Source organism: Rhinoraja longicauda, chromosome 36 (genome assembly GCF_053455715.1).
Source record: "Rhinoraja longicauda isolate Sanriku21f chromosome 36, sRhiLon1.1, whole genome shotgun sequence".
NCBI classification, from domain to species: domain Eukaryota; kingdom Metazoa; phylum Chordata; class Chondrichthyes; order Rajiformes; family Arhynchobatidae; genus Rhinoraja; species Rhinoraja longicauda.
Window position 1 is genome coordinate 9,911,073 of NC_135988.1, and position 21,286 is coordinate 9,932,358.

Consider the following 21,286-nt stretch of genomic DNA (forward strand, 5'->3'; position numbering starts at 1 on the left):
TTTAGTCAGAGAGTAGTTAATCTGTGGAATTCATTGCCACAGAGGTTTGTGGAGGCCAAGTCAGTGGACATTTTGAAGGCAGAGATAGACAAATTCTTGATTAGAACGGGTGTCAAGGGTTATGGGGAGAAGGCAGGAAAATGGGATTAGGAGGCAGAGATCAGCCATGATTGAATGACAGAGTAGACTCGATGGGCCAAATGGCCTAATTCTACTCCTATAACTTGTGAACGTGAACTTGCAAGAGGTTATATTTTCCTGAGAAAACGCTGACCTTTTCTGGAGCTTGGATTTATCAGTGTTTTGATATAGCAAGAAGCTGAGATATGGTGAAGTGGGAAGTCATTTGAGAAGTGATGTCTTACGGATCCTAAAGCTTTTTAAACAAGTGATAATGATTTAAGTATGGTTGATCTTGACACTGCGTGAGACGAGGGCTAATGGACCAGAAAGTGAGCGATTCTTTTTCTCCACCCATTGCTCTTTCCCCCACCGTCTCAGTTACTGAAGACTGACTTGCTATCTCTCATTCTTGGGTTCTGATGAAGGGTCTTTGACCTGATATGTTTCCCTTTCCACAGATTGCTGTGGAGTTCTTCCCCAGCAATTTCTGTTATTATATGAGAGGAAAGTGTGATATTCCAGGAGACTTTAGGGAATTGTCCGGAAGGGGAGTTTCAGAGCTGCTTGGGTTGCAACGCGGTTGTACGTACAGGAACAAACTGTGGAGCTATTCAATGCTTTCTGAGGAAATAGAGATGAAAGGGTTGCGGGCATTGGAGAGGTGTGAGCGATTGAATTGGAGCAATAGACAATAGACAATAGGTGCAGGAGGAGGCCAATCGACCCTTCAAGCCAGCACCACCATTCAATGTGATCATGGCTGATCATTCTCAATCAGTACCCCGTTCCTGCCTTCTCCCCATACCACCTGACTCTGCTATCCTTAAGAGCTCTATCTAGCTCTCTCTTGAATGCATTCAGAGAATTGGCCTCCACTGCCTTCTGAGGCAGAGAATTCCACAGATTCACAACTCTCTGACTGAAAAAGTTTTTCCTCATCTCAGTTCTAAATGGCCTACCCCTTATTCTTAAACTGTGGCCCCTTGTTCTGGACTCCCCCAACATTGGGAACATGTCTCCTGCCTCTAACGTGTCCAACCCCTTAATAATCTTATACGTTTCGATAAGATCTCCTCTCATCCTTCCAAATTCCAGTGTATACAAGCCTAGTCGCTCCAGTCTTTCAACATATGACAGTCCCGCCATTCCGGGAATTAACCTAGTAAACCTACGCTGCACACCCTCAATAGCAAGAATATCCTTCCTCAAATTTGGAGACCAAAACTGCACACAGTACTCCAGGTGCAGTGTGCTGAAGTTGTATACATTGACATATAGTGAAGGTCTAGAGGTATCTGCTCTCTCCAACGATGCCCATCGCCATCCTCCCCGGCCCCATTCACTACTTTAAGAGAGAAGTGAATTATTTCCATTTGTTTCTTCTCTCCTGTGTTACTAAACATTCTTAGTGGTTCACACATTGACTTGGTTGATGAGATGGGTGATAGGTGATGGCTGGGGAGGGGAATGGGGATGCACTGATGGTTCAATGGTGCTTTTAGGATGATGAACCTAACCCCATTGCACTGAGTGTAGGAAAGAACTGCAGGTGCTGGTTAAAATCGAAGGTAGCGCTATGGAGGCTTGAGTCCAGCGCCAACTAGCTCCGTGCCGAGGGAAAAAAAAACGGGAGAAAATCGGGTTTTACCTGCAGCGATCGCAATCTGAACGGCTGCCTGCGTGAGGTCATCAGGCGCGCGACTTTAAGGTTTGGCGTTACAACGCACCCCCCCCCCCGTGGGACAAAAAAAAAAACCGGTAAAAAACCGCAGATGGAAGAGGAAGGCCCTTCAGAGGCCTCGGCCTCAATTATAACGAGGTCCCAGAAAATGAAACCGAAAAAGTCCGAAATGGAGGAGCTTAAAACTTTTCTTACTGCCGAAATAAAAACCTTGGGTGAGAAATTTAAAGATGAATTTGACTCTTTTAGGTTGGATTTTAAAGCAGAAATGCTTTCTACCGTTCAGCATATGCTGGAAATCTGGAAGAGGACGAGGGAGGAAGAGGTCAATGTTCAAATGGAAGTACTGGAAGCCAGGCTTGTTTCGGTGGAAACGAAGGTTAAAACGGAGGTGGACCCCGTTCATTATAAACTTGATCAACATCAAACAGCGATAACTGAACTGGAGAAATGGGCGACGTCAAGTGAGGAAACTGTAAGTCGGCTCCTTACTGAAAACCAACGCCTCTCAGATATGGTGACTAAAATAAATGATAAATGTGCCGATTTGGAGGGGCGTCAAAGACGTAAGAATCTAAGAATTGTAGGGGTGAAAGAAGGAAGTGAGAAAGAAATGGGTACTCGGGATTTTGCGGCAGACCTTTTACAAAAAGTCTTAAAATTGGATTACAAACCTTCACTCGGTCGAGCTCATAGAGCGCAGCGAAAACGTATAAAGGATGATGCCCATCCAAGACAAATTATCGTAAAGGTGCAACTGGATCATGAATTTGATGATATAATGAAGAAAATGGTTCGAGGCGGACAGCTCCTTTTTGAAGGTGCGAGATTCAGTATTTACCGAGATTATTCGGCAGAAGTCTACAAGAAAAGAGTGCAGTTTATTGAGACAAAGAGAATTCTGAAGAAGGTACCTGATTTGAGATACAGTTTGCTTTATCCCGCAAGACTAAGAGTCTCCTACAAGTCCAAGGAGCATTTTTTTACAGACTACGAAAAAGCACTGGAATATGCTAAAGATGTCGGTAACACGAGCATAGACTGAAGAATTTACACTACTCCTTAGGAGTCCTGCTAGATCTAAAAGGACCTTTAAAGTTCTTTTAAGAGCTTTGAGGATATCCGGAAACCGAAATGGATGGAGGACATTGGATAAAACCGTGATCTTTTTTGCTTTTTCTGTTTACTAATCATGGATTTAGCGGAAAAAATTAATATGATAGGTAGAGAATAAACGTAGTGAATTTTTGCTGTTCATAAGTTTTTCTGCAAGGTTACGTGCTTATGTATGCATACATATGGGGAGGTATATATATATATATGTGTATATCGGGTGTATGTATGTATGGGTAAGTAAATAAGTTTGTTACTCCCAAAGAAGAGATATGAATGTTAGAAATAACCCTTTATTCTCTTTGCGCACGGAGCTGGAATTTTTTTTTTTTACAAAGGCTACGGAAGTCTTTAGAATTCTAGCCACGTTAGTGTGGCTATCACTAACTACACCAATTGTAGAGGTAGTTACTTTTCTTTCACCCTATATTAATCAACTCTATCACTTTTCTCTTTTTAAATATTTTTATAATTTAATGTTTGAATGGAAAAGTAAGACAAATACAAGGAGATGTGCTCGGAAGAGCGATGTATATGATTTTAAATTCATCTATTTGATGTTCGGGAGCAGGGTCAGGTTCTGTGTGTTGTACCTTCTGCTCGGTTATAGACCACCTTAGAAACAATATGCAAGACATTAATATGACAAGAGGGGGTCAGGGAATAACATTTTGTAGTTGGAATGTCAAGGGAATCAATGAACCAATTAAGAGAGGTAAAGTTTTGGCACATCTAAATTTAATTAAAACTGATATAATATTTCTTCAAGAAACACACCTTAAGAAGGAATCTCAATATAGACTTAAAGCTAAGTGGATTGCTGAATCATATCATTCCTCCTTTTCCCACAAGGCCAGAGGAGTTGCAATACTAATTCGTAAAGGAATACCTTTTAAGAACTCCTCAACAATAGTGGATATTGATGGTAGATATATTATAGTAGTTGGAGAGTTAAATGGAGAAAAAGTGATCCTTCTTAATGTTTACGGGCCTAATTTTGATAACCCTATGTTCTTTAATAAAACATTTAATAAAATTCCTGAATTTACACAATATAAATTAATAATTGGAGGAGACTTCAATTGTACATTAGATTCATACTTAGATAGATCATCAATGCAAAAAAAAGTAAAATCTCAATCAAGTGTATTTCTAAATTCATTTATTAATACCACTAATATTAAGGATGTTTGGAGAATAGAAAACCCAACTGGACGGGAATATTCATTTTACTCACCAGTACACAAAACATACTCAAGAATAGATTATTTTTTAGTTGACTCTACGTTTATTCCATTTATTTATAATTCAAAATACCATAACATTATAATTTCAGATCATGCACCGGTAACATTCATGATTAAATTAAATGGAATGTCCGAGAAACAAGCATATTGGAGATTTAACCCACAAATTTTGAACGAAAAGTCATGCCAGGAATATATTATTAAACAGATTCAAATATTTTTTGAGGTAAATGACAACCCCGACACACCTATTTCTCTTATGTGGGAAACGTTTAAAGCGTATGTTCGAGGTACATTAATTTCTGCTCAAGCTTTTTATAATAAAGAGAACAGGATTAAGCAACAAACATTGGAAAGTGAAATTAAACAACTAGATATAGAAAATGCGAGAATGCCATCTACTCTAAAACATAATAAAATTGCTGTATTGAAATATAAACTAAATAAAATGTATTCAGAACAAGTAATAAAACTTTATCAAAAAACAAAACAATTACATTTTGAATTTGGAGACAAACCACAAAAACTATTAGCACGTCAGTTACGAAAAATGGAAGGGGAAAAAATAATTCAGAAAATTAGAACAGAGACAGGAGAATTATTAAAAATGCCCAAGGACATAAATGATAGATTTCTCCAATATTATCAGAACCTTTATTCAACTAAAACCGTAGCACAATCAGAAGGAATAGCAGACTTTTTAAAAAAATGTAATTTACAAGGTTTAGATTCAAAAGATAGAGAAGTACTAGAAAGGGAGATTACGATAAAGGATATTGAGGAGTCTATTGGTTCTTTAAAAAATGGTAAAGCAGTAGGACCAGATGGTTTAGGCTCCGAATTTTATAAAAAATTTTATGATTTGCTTAGCCCACGTTTACATAGACTGTATGAGTATATATATACTCAACAGAAACTTCCAGATACTCTAAATGAATCTATAATAACACTTATTCCTAAAGCTGATAAAGATCCGGAAGACCCGGGATCATACAGAGCAATTGCACTTTTAAATACAGATCAAAAAATTTTAACTAAAATACTAGCGCATAGATTAAGTACAGTGATGAATAAATTAATACACCCTGACCAAACAGGCTTCATTCAGAAACGATATTCATACTATAATCTAAGAAGATTATTTAATATTATATATTCCAAGAGAATTATTAATGAAGATCTAGCAATAATCTCACTTGATGCTGAAAAAGCATTTGATCAGGTTGAATGGTCTTATTTATTTTCGGTGATGGAAAATATGCAGCTAGGGGAGAAATTCTGTACATGGATAAAACTGTTATATACAAATCCCACGGCCAGAATATTTACAAACCAAAGGTTGTCATCGAAATTTAGCCTATCTAGAGGTTGTAGACAAGGATGCCCGTTATCCCCATTATTATTTGCGCTTGCTATTGAGCCACTGGCAGAAAGAGTTAGGGGGCATCCGGAAATACATGGATATAACACAAAGGACACAGTGAATAAAATTTCTCTATACGCAGATGACGTATTAATTTACATTACAAAACCAGAAATTAGTATTCCAAACTTATTAAAGCTAATAACCCAATTTGGTTCACTTTCAGGATACAGAATAAATTGGAATAAAAGCGAAATTATGCCAATAAGGGAACATAATAAACAGATAATACAACAATTTCCATTTAAAATAGTAAATGAAAAATTTAAATATCTAGGTATCTATGTAACTAAGATATATACATCATTATTTAAAGCAAATTTCCCCCCATTACTGAACAAACTACATAAGAATATTCAATATTGGAAAACACTCCCTATCTCAATGGTTGGCAAAATTAATGCCATAAAAATGATTTTTTTACCGCAAATATTATACCTTTTTCAGACAATTCCGATATATCTGACAAAAAACTTTTTTAAAAAATTGGACTCTATTGTTAATGATTTTATCTGGGATTATAAGAATCATAGGATAAACAAAAGACACTTGTGTAAATCAAAAATAAATGGAGGCCTGGCTTTACCCAATTTTTTGTTTTATTTCTGGGCAGTTAATATTAAAAATATGAATTTCTGGTTGGAAGAAATAGATCATCAACCAGACTGGTTAAAAATGGAAAAGGAAGATTGTTTACCTTTTGATATTGGTTCGATATTATTTGCTACGTCTAAATTAAACAAAAAAATTTATAGGGAAAACCCTATAATATTTAGTGCTATACGAATTTGGAAACAATTAAAAAAGACATTAAAATTAGATAATTTATCACTTTTTCTTCCAATTGTGAATAATCCTTTGTTTAAGCCTTCATGGGTAGACGGGGGTTTTACACAATGGAAGGATTATGGAATTAAAAATATGGGACAACTTTATAAGGAAGGCACTTTTCTGACATTTCAGGAGTTGCAACAGACTTATGGTCTTCGTGGAAATGATTATTTCAGATATCTTCAACTTAGAGATTATGTAAAATCGAACTCCCAAAATTTTCGAATTAGAAATTCAGAAATTCTTGATGAATGTTGGAACAAACATCCTAATACAGAAAAATTAATATCTTATATATATAATATCTTATTAGACAGTGACATTCCCTCCACGGACTTATACAGACAAAAATGGGAAAAAGAATTAAACCAAGTAATTACGAAAGATACTTGGGAAGAAAGTTTGCAACATATACATCAGTGTTCACTAAACGCCAGACATTCTCTAATACAATTTAAAGTAATACATAGGTTACACTATTCAAAAACAAAACTACATAAAATTTTCCAACATATCTCACCTAAATGTGATAAATGTCAACATTTAGAAGCTACATTATTTCATATGTTTGCAAACTGTATAAAAATTAAAAAATTCTGGGTAAATATTTTTAGCATAATATCTAAAGTAACCAGCACACAATTGGACCCAGATCCAAAATTAATTATACTCGGAATATTAGAATTAAATCAAACATTTAGAACAACACAAAGAAACTTTATGGATTATAGTTTAATAACAGGAAAAAAATTAATTCTAAAATTTTGGAAAGGCCCTACGGCCCCCACAATCAAAATGTGGATTATAGAAATGACGGAGACCTTAAACGTGGAAAGAATCAGATTTTCCCTGTTGGATAAACAGGAATTATTCATTGGAATATGGTCTCCTTTTATTGATTACTTAAAGGGTCAGAATGGTTCAGCACAGGAACCTGACTAGCACTCGGACTAAAGAATGGAAGAAATGCTATACTTTGAAATGTACGAATATATCTCGAATGAAGTTTTTGTTATTTTAATAAATTTCTCCACTCTTCTTTAACTAACTTTTTCCTTATCTTTATAATCTGTTTTTGTTTTTGTTTTTATTTTCCTTCTCTCTCTTTTCTTTCTTTACTTCATCTATTTCTTTAGTTCTATCTAGTTTAAAAAAAAAAAAGGGGCAAAAGGTATTGGAGACAATATAATAATAATTGACAATATTATCAATTTAAAAATGTATGACTGTAAAGATGTAAACAGGTTATGTACCTATCTCCAATAAAAAATTTAATTAAAAAAAAAAAAAAAAAATCGAAGGTAGACACAAAATGCTGGAGTAACTCAGCGGGACAGGCAGCATCTCTGGAGAGACGGAACAGGTGACGCTTTGGGTCGAGACCGTTTGAAGAAGGGTCTCGACCCGAAATGTCACCCGTTCCTTCTCTCCAGAGATGCTGCCTGTGCCGCTGAGTTACTCCAGCATTTTGTGTCTACTCATTGCACTGATACAGAAAAATTATTGTTATAAATTTATCATACCTGCTCCTCTGAATCATTAGATCATTTCTTCTAATCATATGGTGATGGCTGGAAGGATTCAAGAAAATGTATGACTGAATCAGGAATATGGTCTTTTAGACAGGTCAGTGGAGGCGAATTCTTTGTTCTTGTTTTCAAACTAGTTGGTGATATGACATGTGGTATTCTTTGTGGACTGCGTGTTGTTATATTTTTGAATGCGACGATTAGAAAAATGCCAAATTTAGGATGAATGATATTCATATCACCAGAGTTACCAGATTCATTGTAATCTTGTGTAGGAAAGAACTGCAGATGCAGTTTCTAAATCGAAGATAGACGCAAAATACTGGAGTAACTCAGCGGGACAGGCAGCATCTTTGGAAAGAAGGAATGGGTAACGTTTCAGGTCGAGATGCTTTTTCAGACGGTCGAGACCCAAAACGTCACCCATTCCTTCACTCCAGAGATGCTGCCTGCATGAAGAAGGGTCTCGACCCGAAACGTCACCCATTCTTTCTTTCCAGAGATGCTGCCTGTCCTGCTGAGTTACTCCAGCAAGCTGTGTCTATCTTCATTGTAAGCTTGTTTGCCAGTTATGTGTCAAATGCCTGATGAGAATAAATTAAAAGTCACAAAACTCTGGCTTTGTGGCGAGCTGCAGCGGGGACTGTAAAATGGTGCTAAAATAGCGCCTCTTCAATATGGACTGGGTGGGCTTTTCTGTGAATACTGTGCTGACCGGGGCGATTGTGCTTATGCCTCGCTGGGTTACAGCATATGCAAACAATATATTTCGCTGTACCTGGTACATGTGACAATAAATAAACCATTGAATCACATCTAGAGGTGGCCCAGGCGTAGGGGATGTACGTGTAACTCTCCTGTGAACCAAATGTGAGCACAAACCGCTCTTTCTGTTCATGGGAACATTCTGGGGTACAAGCACATTGTAGGGAGCACTAATCCAATTTTGGTTTTGGGCAACAGTTTGCACAGTTATTTCAAGATCTTGAGCCAGAAATATTTTGGTTGCATACTCAGCTCAGATAATGGTGTTGGGATCGTATGAATACTGTAGACAATAGACAATAGGTGCAGGAGTGGACCATTCGGCCCTTCGAGCCAGCACCACCATTCAATGTGATCATGGCTGATCATTCTCAATCAGTACCACGTTCCTGCCTTCTCCCCATACCCCCTGACTCTGCTACCCTTAAGAGCTCTATCTAGCTCTCTCTTTAATGCATTCAGAGGGCTGGCCTCCACTGCCTTCTGAGGCAGAGAATTCCACAGATTTACAACACTGTGACTGAAAAAGTTTTTCCTCGTACTAACCCTGTTCTGGAAGGCATCAAAGCAAATTGTAGTTTATGGTCACATGTACTGAGGTACAGCAGAAAGCTTTGCTGTGTGCTATTTGGTCAGGGAAAAGACCATACATTATTGCAATCAAGCCGTCCATTGTGTACATAGAAACATAGAAACATAGAAAATAGGTGCAGGAGTAGGCCATTCGGCCCTTCGAGCCTGCACCGCCATTCAATATGATCATGGCTGATCATCCAACTCAGTATCCTGTACCTGCCTTCTCTCCATACCCCCTGAGCCCTTTAGCCACAAGGGCCACATCTAACTCCCTCTTAAATATAGCCAATGAACTGGCCTCAACTACCCTCTGTGGCAGAGAATACAGATACAGGATAAAGGGAACAATGTTAAAAGCTGAGAAATTATGAGTTTGATTAAGATGAGGCTTTGATTACTTTGGTCCTTGAAAGAGAAATTACATCGTTCTTCATTAGATGTGGGCATTGCACTAAAAAGTGCTTTTAAACCAAAATGCAAAGAGCTATTTTTACACGCTTCATAGTATCAAGTTTTCAACTTGCTGGAATCTCATTGTTAAGCTGCATAAACCTTGGAAGTGGAACAGTTAACAGGGTAAAGGAAAATTACATTCTGTTATCTTCCAGGAAGTATTAATCTATTTACTTAAGACTGAATATCACCACTACTGCAGTGGAGGGAAAATATTATTCCTGCAAGAGTGAAGGCAAATATTCTCAATGGTTATTTCGGGGCTCTGTTGATTAATACGAGATATCAGCAACATTAGAGATTTGATTATAATATATCTATAATTTGTGTGCAGCATGGTGGCGCAGCGGTAGAGTTGCTGCCTTACAGCGCCAGAGACCCGGGTTCAATCCTGACTACGGGTGCTGTTTGTACGGAGTTTGCACGATGTCCCCGTGACCGCATGGGTTTTCTCCAGGTGCTCTGGTTTCCTCTCGCACTCCAAAGATGCATAGGTTTATAGATCAATTGACGGTTAAAAATTGTAAATTTTTCCTCGTGTGCTGGCTAGTGTAATGCACCTGGTGATCGCTGGTCGGCATGGATTGGGTGGGCTGAAATCCTGTTTCCTGGCTGCATCTCTAAACTTAGCTAAAACAATGAGGGCGGCACGGTAGCGCAGCGGTAGAGTTGCTGCTTTACAGCGAATGCAGCGCCGGAGACACAGGTTCGATCCTGACTACGGGTGCTGCACTGTAAGGAGTTTGTACGTTCACCCCGTGACCTGCGTGGGTTTTTTTCCGAGATCTTCGGTTTCCTCCCACACTCCAAAGACGTACAGGTATGTAGGTTAATTGGCTGGGTAAATGTAAAAATTGTCCCTAGTGGGTGTAGGATAGTGTTAATGTACGGGGATCACTGGGCGGCACGGACTTGGAGGGCCAAAAAGGCCTGTTTCCGGCTGTAGATATATGATATGATATGATAATGAGAATATAACTCAAATCTGCAATAATTTGATCCAAATCGCATTGTGTCCGACACTAAAACTGGTGAGCACAGAATTATGAAACTATCAAACTCATTCAATTATTGTTCTCTCGTCTGTTATGGCGAGTGGTATTTATGAGTTAATCTGGGACATAGATGTGATGTTTAGTCTCTTCCCTGAAGTGGGATTCTTGTGGCATCTGGGGGGCTCTTTCATCATCTGTGGGAATGAAAAGTAAGTAAAAGTTTCAGGGTCCACTTTGATGAAGCCAGCACAAAACAAAGGCGTTTCCTTTTTTAGTTGAAAAAGGGTTTCATCTATGATATCTGAAGAGTGATGGAATTACAACAGATGCTATGCTTTTCTGTTCGTATAATAGACAGGATTTTGGTCTGTTCTACTCCAGGTAAGTGCAGTAGACCTTTAGAGTGGATCTTGGTATATCCCAATGTGTAGGAAGGAACTGCAGATGCTGGCTTAAACCGAAGATTGACACAAAAAGCTGGAGTAACTCAGCGGGACAGACAGCATCTATGGTGGGAAGGAATGGGTGACGTTTCGGGTCGAGACCCTTCTTCAGACGTCAGACCCATGCCTTCCCTCCAGAGATGCTGCCTGTCCTGCTGAGTTACTCCAGCTTTTTGTGTCTATCTTTGGTCTATCCTAATGCAACGTGTGCCACTTCAGACTTTTTTACCTTGTATATTTATTTAATTTCAATAGCTGATCTGATACAATTGTGCTGAGATACAATAATAATAATAATAATATATAATAATATATCTTTATTGTCATCGTACAAGAACAACGAGATTAAGATTGCAACCTCCGTATCGATACTATAAAAATAAATAAGGTAATAAAAAAGGAAAGAAAAGGTGAAATTACCAATAAGTCCATGTACACTGAGGTTAAAAATTACAGCAGCTGTCACTGTGTTGTGATAAAGTCAGTTCTGCCAGATGATTAAGGAGGCAAAGATAGATTATAGGGGGCGCTTAGCATACTGATTCAGTGCACTGATAGATCGAGGGGACAAAGCAATTTCTCAGTCTGGAGGTGCAGGCGTAGAAGGCCTTATAGTATACACGAACAACTTTGCATTCAAGAATTGTGCAGTGACGTTGCCAGCCCCAGCATTATCTGGCCCACAATCATCACTTCAGATTCCTCTCCCTGAACACTCACAGTATCTGGTCTGGCTAGACCATTGCATAGAGGGAGATTGTGAAACCAGCTGTGCATTGCTGAGGAGGCAATGGTTGGCTATTAACTGTATAAAAGATAGGTGAGTTAAAGTCTGATTGAAAATTTACCAGACGTATTTGAAAGGTTGGGAACGTAATTAGCCAGAATTGTTGTCTCCTTGCCGGAAGATATTTTTATTCTGCATTCTAACTTTGCACTTGGTAGCATGGCTGTTAAATTACTGGATGAGCAGTCTGGAGTCTCAATGAAAGACAGAGCTCAAATCCCCAAAATGGCAATTGTAGAATTCATATATGGGTTTTTAAACTGAGGTGAGAAAAAACTTTTTCACCCAGAGAGTTGTGAATTTGTGGAATCCTCTGCCACAGAGGGCAGTGGAGGCCAATTCACTGGATGGATTTAAGAGAGAGTTAGATAGAGCTCTAGGGGATAGTGGAATCAAGGGATATGGGGAGAAGGCAGGCATGGGGTATTAATTGGGGACGATCAGCCATGATCACAATGAATGGCGGTGCTGATTCGAATGGCCGAATGGCCTCCTCCTGCACCTATTTTCTATGTTTCTATGTTTCTAAATCACTGATTTACTTAATTAAGGTATTTATTCACAAAATGCTGGTGTAACTCAGCAGGTCAGGCAGCATCTCAGGAGAGAAAGAATGGGTGACGTTTCGGGTCGAGACCCTTCTTCAGACTGAAGAACCAGATGCCGCTTGTACCAGCATCTGCAGTTATTTTCTTACACTACCTGCCGCTCCCATTCCTTCTCTCCCGAGATGCTGCCTGATCTGCTGAGTTACTCCAGCATTTTGTGAATAAATACCTTCGATTTGTACCAACATCTGCAGTTATTTTCTTACACTGATTTAGTTAATTAATATCAGTAATAGCGGCTGTGAAACTATTGGATATGGTAAAAATCCATTTGATTTTGCACAAGCCTTTCCAATCTACTGCTTCTAAATTCATAAGTTATTGGAGCAGAATTAGGCCATTCAGCCCATCAAGTCTGCTCTGAGTTTTTTTGTTTTTGCAGAATCACCACAAGGTGGATGGTTGGCAAATGGTGTATTTGAAAATGTTTTGCTTAGATTAGTTTAGAGATACAGTGTTGAAACATCATCTGCGAGATGATTTGTGTTCTTGACTGTTTATTGAATGAATGAATGAATGAGTTTATTGGCCAAGTATGTGCATATACAAGGAATGTGCCTTGGTGCTCTGGTCACAAATGACAACACATACAGTTAACAATTAAGAATAAAGCATAAACACATCAAAACAGTAAGGATATAACATTACGGTCTAAACTTGTGGGTGAAAATAAACCAGAGCAAAAAAGAAACTACAGACTTTGGTTATTGAGGAGAACTACCACTCGTGGAAAAAAAGCTGTTTTTATGTCTGTGTAGTTTGTTGGCTGTTTTTCTAAGCGCGCTGCGCATATTGATCCCCTTATTCGGTTACAGCAGACAATTGGTAATAACGGACACCATCACCCCCTGTGCAGGAAGGAACTGAAGATGCTGGTTTAAATCGAAGATAGACACAAAATGCTGTAGTAACTCAGCGGGACAGGCAACATCTCTGGAGAGAAGGAATGGGTGACGTTTCGGGTCGAGTCCCTTCTTCAGACCCTGTGTATTTCACCCCCTGTGTGGTCTGTTACAGTGAGGATTTACTGTACTCAGAAGTGCTTACTTGCATTTCATTTCTATGAAGGTGGCAGAATCATTTATTCCTTTCTCTGCAATGTTGTCTCTGTAAGCTAAGCAGGGTGACTCTGTGGATCGCTCTGTCCTTGGCAACATCGTATTTGACTGCACTTCTCTACTTCATGAATGGGTTGGGGATTCTTGCTGGTGTTGAACCAGCTAGCCTGGAGTGCTGAAAACCTGTTTTTTCTTGTTTAGCTCTTCCTTCAAAATAAAGAGAATAAATAAAGAAAATGTTTCCACTGGCAGAAGATAATTAAAATTAATTAGCAGATGAACATAATTTGTATAGCAATTTGCTCGGTTGAATGCATTAATTGTGAATGGTTTGATAAGTTTTAAATGGGAATTGAATAAATAATTGAAGTGGAAAACTTGACAAAAACTATGGAAAAAGACGAGCAGCAGAACTAATGAGATAACTCTATAGAGCTAACAGCAGTATGATGGACTGAATGGCCTCATTCTGTGCTATAATTTTAAAATAGTAACCTATTTACTGTGTCAGATGCTGTCGAGAACTGTGCTGAACTATCTCCATTGCTAAACTCTGTGTTTTTGTGTATTCTGGACTCCAGCATCAATGAAGGATATTGAGGAAGGATATTCTTGCTAGTGGAAGGATATTCTTGCTAGAGGAAGGATATTCTTGCTATTGAGGGCGTGCAACGTAGGTTTACTAGGTTAATTCCCGGAATGGCGGGACTGTCATATGTTGAAAGACTGGAGCGACTAGGTTTGTATACACTGGAATTTAGAAGGATGAGAGGGGATCTTATCGAAACGTATAAAATTATTAAGGGGTTGGACACGTTAGAGGCAGGAAACATGTTCCCAATGTTGGGGGAGTCCAGAACCAGGGGCCACAGTTTAAGAATAAGGGGTAGGCAATTTAGAACAGAGATGAGGAAAAACTTTTTTAGTCAGAGAGTTGTGAATCTGTGGAATTCTCTGCCTCAGAGGGCAGTGGAGGCCAATTCTCTGAATACATTCAAGAGAGAGCTAGATAAGCTCTTACGGATAGCGGAGTCAGGGGGTATGGGGAGAAGGCAGGAATGGGATACTGATTGAGAATGATCAGCCATGATCACATTGAATGGCGGTGCTGGCTCGAAGGGCCGAATGGCCTTCTCCTGCACCTATTTTCTATTGTCTATTCTATTGAAAAGATCCCAATCTTGTTGGCTGCCCTGTGTTGGGGTTTGAGTTTAATTTGGTTTTAGGGATACAGTGTGGAAACAAGCCCTTCGGCCCACTGAGACTGCACCGACTCATGGTCACCCGAAAGCAAGTTCTATCCTACAAATTAGGGATAATTTATAGAAGGCAAATACAAGATGCTGGAGTAATTCAGTGGGTCAGGCAGCATCTCAGGAGAGAAGGAGTGGGTGACGTTTCGGGTCGAGACCCTTCTTCAGACTGTTGTCAGGGGAGGGGGTGGGACAAAGGTAGGATGTAGTAGGAGACAGGAAGACAGTGGGAGAGCTGGGAAGGGGGAGGGGAAAGAGACAATTTATGGAAGTCAATTAACCTACAAACCTGCACGTCTTTGGAGTGTGGGAGGAAACCGGAGCACCCGGTGAAAACCCACGAGGTCACAGGGAGAACATACAAACTCTGTACAGACAGCACCCATAGCCAGAATCAAACCTGGGTCTCTGGTGCTGTGAGGCAACAACTCTACCGCTGTGCCACTGCGCCTGCCCTGTTTTGTGCACTGTACTCTGGTTCTGCATTCGAATTCCAGTTGCTTAGATCCTGCATTTCTCTCCGCCAGTCAATATTTTACCTTTTGAACCTGCTACTAGTTAGACCCTGGTGCAGGAACAGCAAATCGTTTCTATTTGGTTGAAAAGAATAGTTGCGAAACATTTGGGTTGATATTAGGGCACAAAGTGCTAGAGTAACCCAGCAGGTCAAGCATCATGTTTGGAGAACATGGATAGGTGACATTTCGGGTCATAGAAACATAGAAACATAGAAAATAGGTGCAGGAGTAGGCCATTCGGCCCTTCGAGCCTGCACCACCATTCAATATGATCATGGCTGATCATCCAGCTCAGTAACCTGTATCTGCCTTCTCTCCATACCCCCTGATCCCTTTAGCCACAAGGGCCACATCTAACTCAAGGGTCGGGACCCTTCGTCAGGCAACTCACAGTCAGTGTACCCTATCTCATAATTTTATATACAAAGTGATACTTCATTAGTGGAAGTGGGTGTCTCCCCAATGACATTAAGTTATGCCTCTTAGGGTAATTTACAATTTAACAGAATAAACTCTGGTGGATTTGCTATCATTTAACAATGCCTGCTGATGAGCTTGAAATCCACTCATGAGTTACAACAACAGTGTTTGTTTTTGCAGTGCCTCCTATCACTGGGAATATACCAGCACAACTTTCCAATAGAGTGATAGAGTCATCGAGTGATACAGTGTGGGGACAGGCCCTATGGCCCAACTTGCCCACACCGCCCAACATGCCCCAGCCAAACTGGTCCCACCTGCCCGAAATATACGACATCTTAATGAATTACCAGGAGTGGGATTTGAACTCACCTGAATGTTGGTCTGTTCATTGCACCTTAAGTCCGATACTTTCACCACTCGGCTATCTAGATCGTGATAGCACTGTGTACAATTTGGATATTCTGAATGTGAATAAACAGATGAAAGTTTTAAAAAAAATTGGAAATCTGAAATACAAATGAAGTGTTTGAAATACTCTTTGGGTCAGGCAGTGTCTGTGGAAAAATTGAAAGATTAACTATTTTTCTTTCCACAGATGCTGTCTGATGTGCTATTTACAATACCTTTTATTAAAAAGTAATGAATTAGGCAGAGTAACTTTTTCAATCATTGGAAGTTGGGCTGTTTTTGAATGAATTCTGGGACATTTGTTGCTTGCGATATTATACTTGGATCATATTAATCTTGGATCTTCAGTTTAAGAAAATAACTGCAGATGCTGGTACAAATCGAAGGTATTTATTCACAAGATGCTGGAGTAACTCAGCAGGTCAGGCAGCATCTCGGCACCCCATTCCTTCTCTCCCGAGATGCTGCCTGACCTGCTGAGTTACTCCAGCATTTTGTGAATAAATACCTTGGATCTTCAGTTGGTACAAGTATGATTGTATCAATGTACAGTAAGATTTTTATTGAATTGGATGCAGAAAAGGGACTGTACCTAGGTACATGTGGCAATAAAGTACCATTGAACCATCAATGACACACGTTTCAGATATAATCTTTAGACTTTAGAGATGCAGTGCAGAAACAGGCCCTTCAGACCACCGAGTCTGTGCCGACCAGTGATCATACTGTATACCAGCACTATTCTACGCACTAGAGACAATTTACAATTTTTACCAAATCCAATTAACCTACAAACCTGCACGTCTTTGCAGTGTGGGAAGAAACCGGAGCACCCGGAGAAAACCCACATGGTCACAGCAAAAACACACAATCTCTGTTCAGACAGCACTCGTTGTCAGCGTCAAATCCGGGTCTCTGGCGCTCTGAGGCAGCAACTCTACCGATGCGCCACCGTGCCACCCCTCTGCCACTGTTCTTCCGGATTCCTCATCCGTTAAAAAACTGCTGACCCTTACACCCCACTCGTGTTATCTTCAATGCCTGCAGATTGGTTACACACTTTTCTCTGGTTACCCAAAATCTTCCCTTGCGTTACACCCAGTCAGTGTTTATTCCTCTTTCAAATCTTCTGTCTTATTCAATGCCCTGTTTCACTTTGCCTCTTTGTGGCACTCGATAGAGGGGAGAGAGAGCTGTGCGATAGATATTGCCACCTTTTGGCCATGCAGACATATTGCAGCTGAAGGGGGAAAAAAATCAATGGTTAGCACTGATCTAAATACAACAAATTGAAGTCATTGTCAGAACATTTTAGCTTTCACATGATTGCATTCAAGTAACTTTAGTCAGCATGCAAACTGCTGTCATGCAAAATGCAGCCACTCTGATAGTGCACTCATGTAGCCCTTATAAACAGAATCGGAGGATTTTATATCGCAGATAAAGAAATGGCAGAAATTAAGAAATTAAACCAGTGCATTCCGTTTGCCTTCATGGAAGAGACAAATCTTTCCTGAAAATACTGGAAAACAAGGATCTAGTGCAACGAAGGAAGTGAAAGAAATTAGTAGAAATAGATACCTGCAGATGCTGTTTTTTTTACCAAAGATAGACACAAAGTGCTGGAGCAACTTAGCGGGTCAGGCAGCATCTGGAGAAAAATGATAGGTGACGTTTCGGGTTGAGCCTCCAGGTCTTTACCCTCCCCCCCTCCCCCTCCCACCCCTTACTGTCTGTCTGAAGAAGGGTCCCCATCTGAAACGTCACCCATCCATTTTCTCCAGACCCGCTGAGTTACTCCAGCACTTTGTGGCTATAAAATAAATTAATATTTGTTTAAAAAAAAATAATGCTGGTGAAGTTAAGGAGCCTCAAAGCACGTAAAACTAAAGGCCCAGAAGATAAACAGCCATAAGTCCTGAAAAATATTTGTTAATGTCAAACATAAATTTTATTCAGAATAAAAAAACATATACAAAACAAATCTGTGCAAATTCTCTTCATATATTCTCATATATACATTCAATAGTGTTATACTCTGTAGTATCGACACCTATCTTTAAACAAAACACCTTTGCCACCAAAGATACTAGAGGAGAAAGATAGACCACTCGACCCTAAAAACCGTAGTACGTCACGGCGCCATTCTAGTCAGCAGAAACTTGCAGAAACATTTTAAAAGAAAAATTTAAAAAATCTGTGAATTGATAGATGAGATATATTCTGCATTTTAATGATTTCATCACACGTACTGTTCCCCCAAAATACTGCGCGCGAGAGGCATAGCGAACGGCGGGTTTTGCTTACTATAATGGCGGATGTTACGCTCCTTTGCGTACTACACTTCAGTACAGGCGACTTCAATGGAGTGGTTCATCTTTGTTTGCCACTCCTGGGGTGATATCCATTTCCTTGTTTGAGGGGTGTCCTCTCGGGACTCTGCCCCTTAATGTACAGTAGTAGAGGGATCCCAAACTGTGGTCCTCCCCCACAGAGCCTTGGCGTTGGCTGCACCGAGCTTCAGTCTGTCTCTCAGTACATACCCCTGCAGTCCGGAAGGTTCTGAAAGAGATAGATGTTTTTATTGTCATCTTCCAAACAATGGATTCTGAAATGGCAAAATGTGACCTTTGAAGCGGGACACGAGTGTCAAGCAAAGCCAATGAAGCGGGACACGTGTGAAGCAAAGTTTTTCTTTATTCCTCAAGCTCCCCAAACCCCCAACCTGTTCAAATCCTCTTGGAACTCCACTGCCAACTCCTCCCCATTCTGAAGAAGGGCCTTGACCCGAAACGTCACCCATTCCTTCTCTCCCTGAGATGCTGCCTGACCTGCTGAGTTACTCCAGCATTTTGTGAATAAATACCTCCCCATTCCAAGTTCTGTGACCCCACCGCCCCCCCCGAGCCGAGGGTTCGCACCACGTGTGTCTCACCAACAGGGACCGCCACACCTTCACTATTTAAAAAAAAGACTATGCTAAAATGGGCAATCTATCATCTTAACATTGGTAGCTCGAAAAATGACAGAATCTATAATTGTGCTGGCAAAACACTTAGAAAGTAAAAATGTCGCCTCCAGTTTATTTCTCCCCCCTGCCCCCCTCCACCTCCACGTCTACTTTCAGTCTGAAGGGTTCCGACCTGAAACGTCACCTATTATTTTTCTCCATAGATGCTGCCTGACCCGCTGAGTTACTCTAGCATTTTGTGTCTGCCTTGAGTTCTGTCATCCGTTGCTTTTGTTCCAGATTCCAGCATCTGCACTCTCTTGTGTCTCCATCCTTTATACCACGTTTGTTATGTCGAGGGCTGTGAATTTATAACCATCCCTCCACATTTCTCAAAATGTTTTTCTCCATCTATGACATTACGCACCTGGCATGCCTTAGCCCATATCCAGTGAACTGATTGCTTGAATTCTATTTTTAATTTGTATCAAGTATAATTGTGTCACAGCTCACTGAAAGACATTGGTCCACCATTGAGGGTTTGATGGCAAATTGGCAATATTCGTGGCCACTTTCATACGTGTTTATGTCGGTGAAAATTGTGCGCTTACTCCCCAGGACGGGGCAATATTCATCCTTTGGGAATATTTTGCTGCTGGCTTCACTTACTGTGTGAAGCAAGCAATGAGCAGGCGAGTAATCCTGAACATCTGTTCATGTGTGCCAGCGGTATTTCCCTTAAACACGGATAATGCACATATTAATTATAATTCTCCCACATCAGGTTTAAAGTTAAATTAACAGCTTTGAGAAGCCGCGCTGAAATATTACACATTGACAGATTCACTGGAGAACAGGTTCAGTCCTTGCACAATGCTGTTTTCTAATTAATTTTTACAGCATGAATTCATGTTGGAAGTGAGCTGCTTCGTTTGTCATTCTGCAAATGAGGTGCAATCTCGTATTTCAAGGTGACTGTACATCCTTTATCATTTAGTCCATCTCAGTAATAACCTCTCAAGTGCAATAATGGGGATCTCGGAACAGCTCGCGCACAATTAAAGCTGGATTGGGATTTTAATTTATCTCTTCACATTGTTTTAAATCTTTAGTCTTGCAAATGAGGTGTGCAATTGTCAGCTCGTTCGTTTATTTTTATTTTGTTCCTGGGGTCTGGTCAAGGGCAACATTTTTTAGCTGACGTTCAGCGAAGGGAATTTTGAGAGTTAGCCAGATGAGATTTTAAACTAAAATTGAATGTTCATATCTTTTTTTGTAGGTGCTGGTTACATATACTGACAATACCAGAGTGAGCCAGAGTGAAATGAATGGACATCCCAATTGTCAAACTCATTTGGTGACTTTACTGCTGTTTGTGATTCGGATGGACTCTGCACATCATTTTGAGGTAACTAACCATCACTTACTGCAATTTTCTGGAGATATTGTCAATAGACAATAGACAATAGGTGCAGGAGTAGGCCATTCAGCCCTTCGAGCCAGCACCGCCATTCAATGCGATCATGGCTGATCACTCTCAATCAGTACCCCGTTCCTGCCTTCACCCCATACCCCCTCACTCCGCTATCCTTAAGAGCTCTATCCAGCTCTCTCTTGAAAGCATCCAACGAACTGGCCTCCACTGCCTTCTGAGGCAGAGAATTCCACACCTTCACCACTCTCTGACTGAAAAAGTTCCTCCTCATCTCCGTTCTAAATGGCCTACCCCTTATTCTTAAACTGTGGCCCCTTGTTCTGGATTCCCCCAACATTGGGAACATGTTTCCTGCCTCTAATGTGTCCAATCCCCTAATTATCTTATATGTTTCAATAAGATCCCCCCTCATCCTTCTAAATTCCAATGTATACAAGCCCAATCGCTCCAGCCTTTGACAGAGGTTGCCGAGGTTTTTCGCTTCCAGTCTTTGGACAGTTTGGGAATAAATTGTCTTGGTCATAGAGTCAAACAGCGTGGAAACGGGCCCTTCAGCACAACTCGTTCATACTCACCAAGATGCATGCCCCTTTTAAGCTCGTCCTATTTCCCACATTTGGCCCATATCCCTCTAAACCTTTCCGATCTGTGGACCTGTCCAAGTGTC

General features: G+C 40.2%; 1 long non-coding RNA gene across 1 annotated transcript in view; it reads left to right on the top strand.

The window, feature by feature from the left end:
* The first annotated feature begins 7,959 nt into the window (after positions 1-7,959).
* Positions 7,960-21,286, top strand: part of LOC144610438 (uncharacterized) — a 50,757-nt gene continuing 37,430 nt past the window's right edge. Inside the window, exons 1-2 of the long non-coding RNA XR_013549420.1 lie at positions 7,960-8,044; positions 20,464-20,592. This is a non-coding gene — a long non-coding RNA (uncharacterized LOC144610438). The remainder of the gene's footprint in view (positions 8,045-20,463; positions 20,593-21,286) is intronic.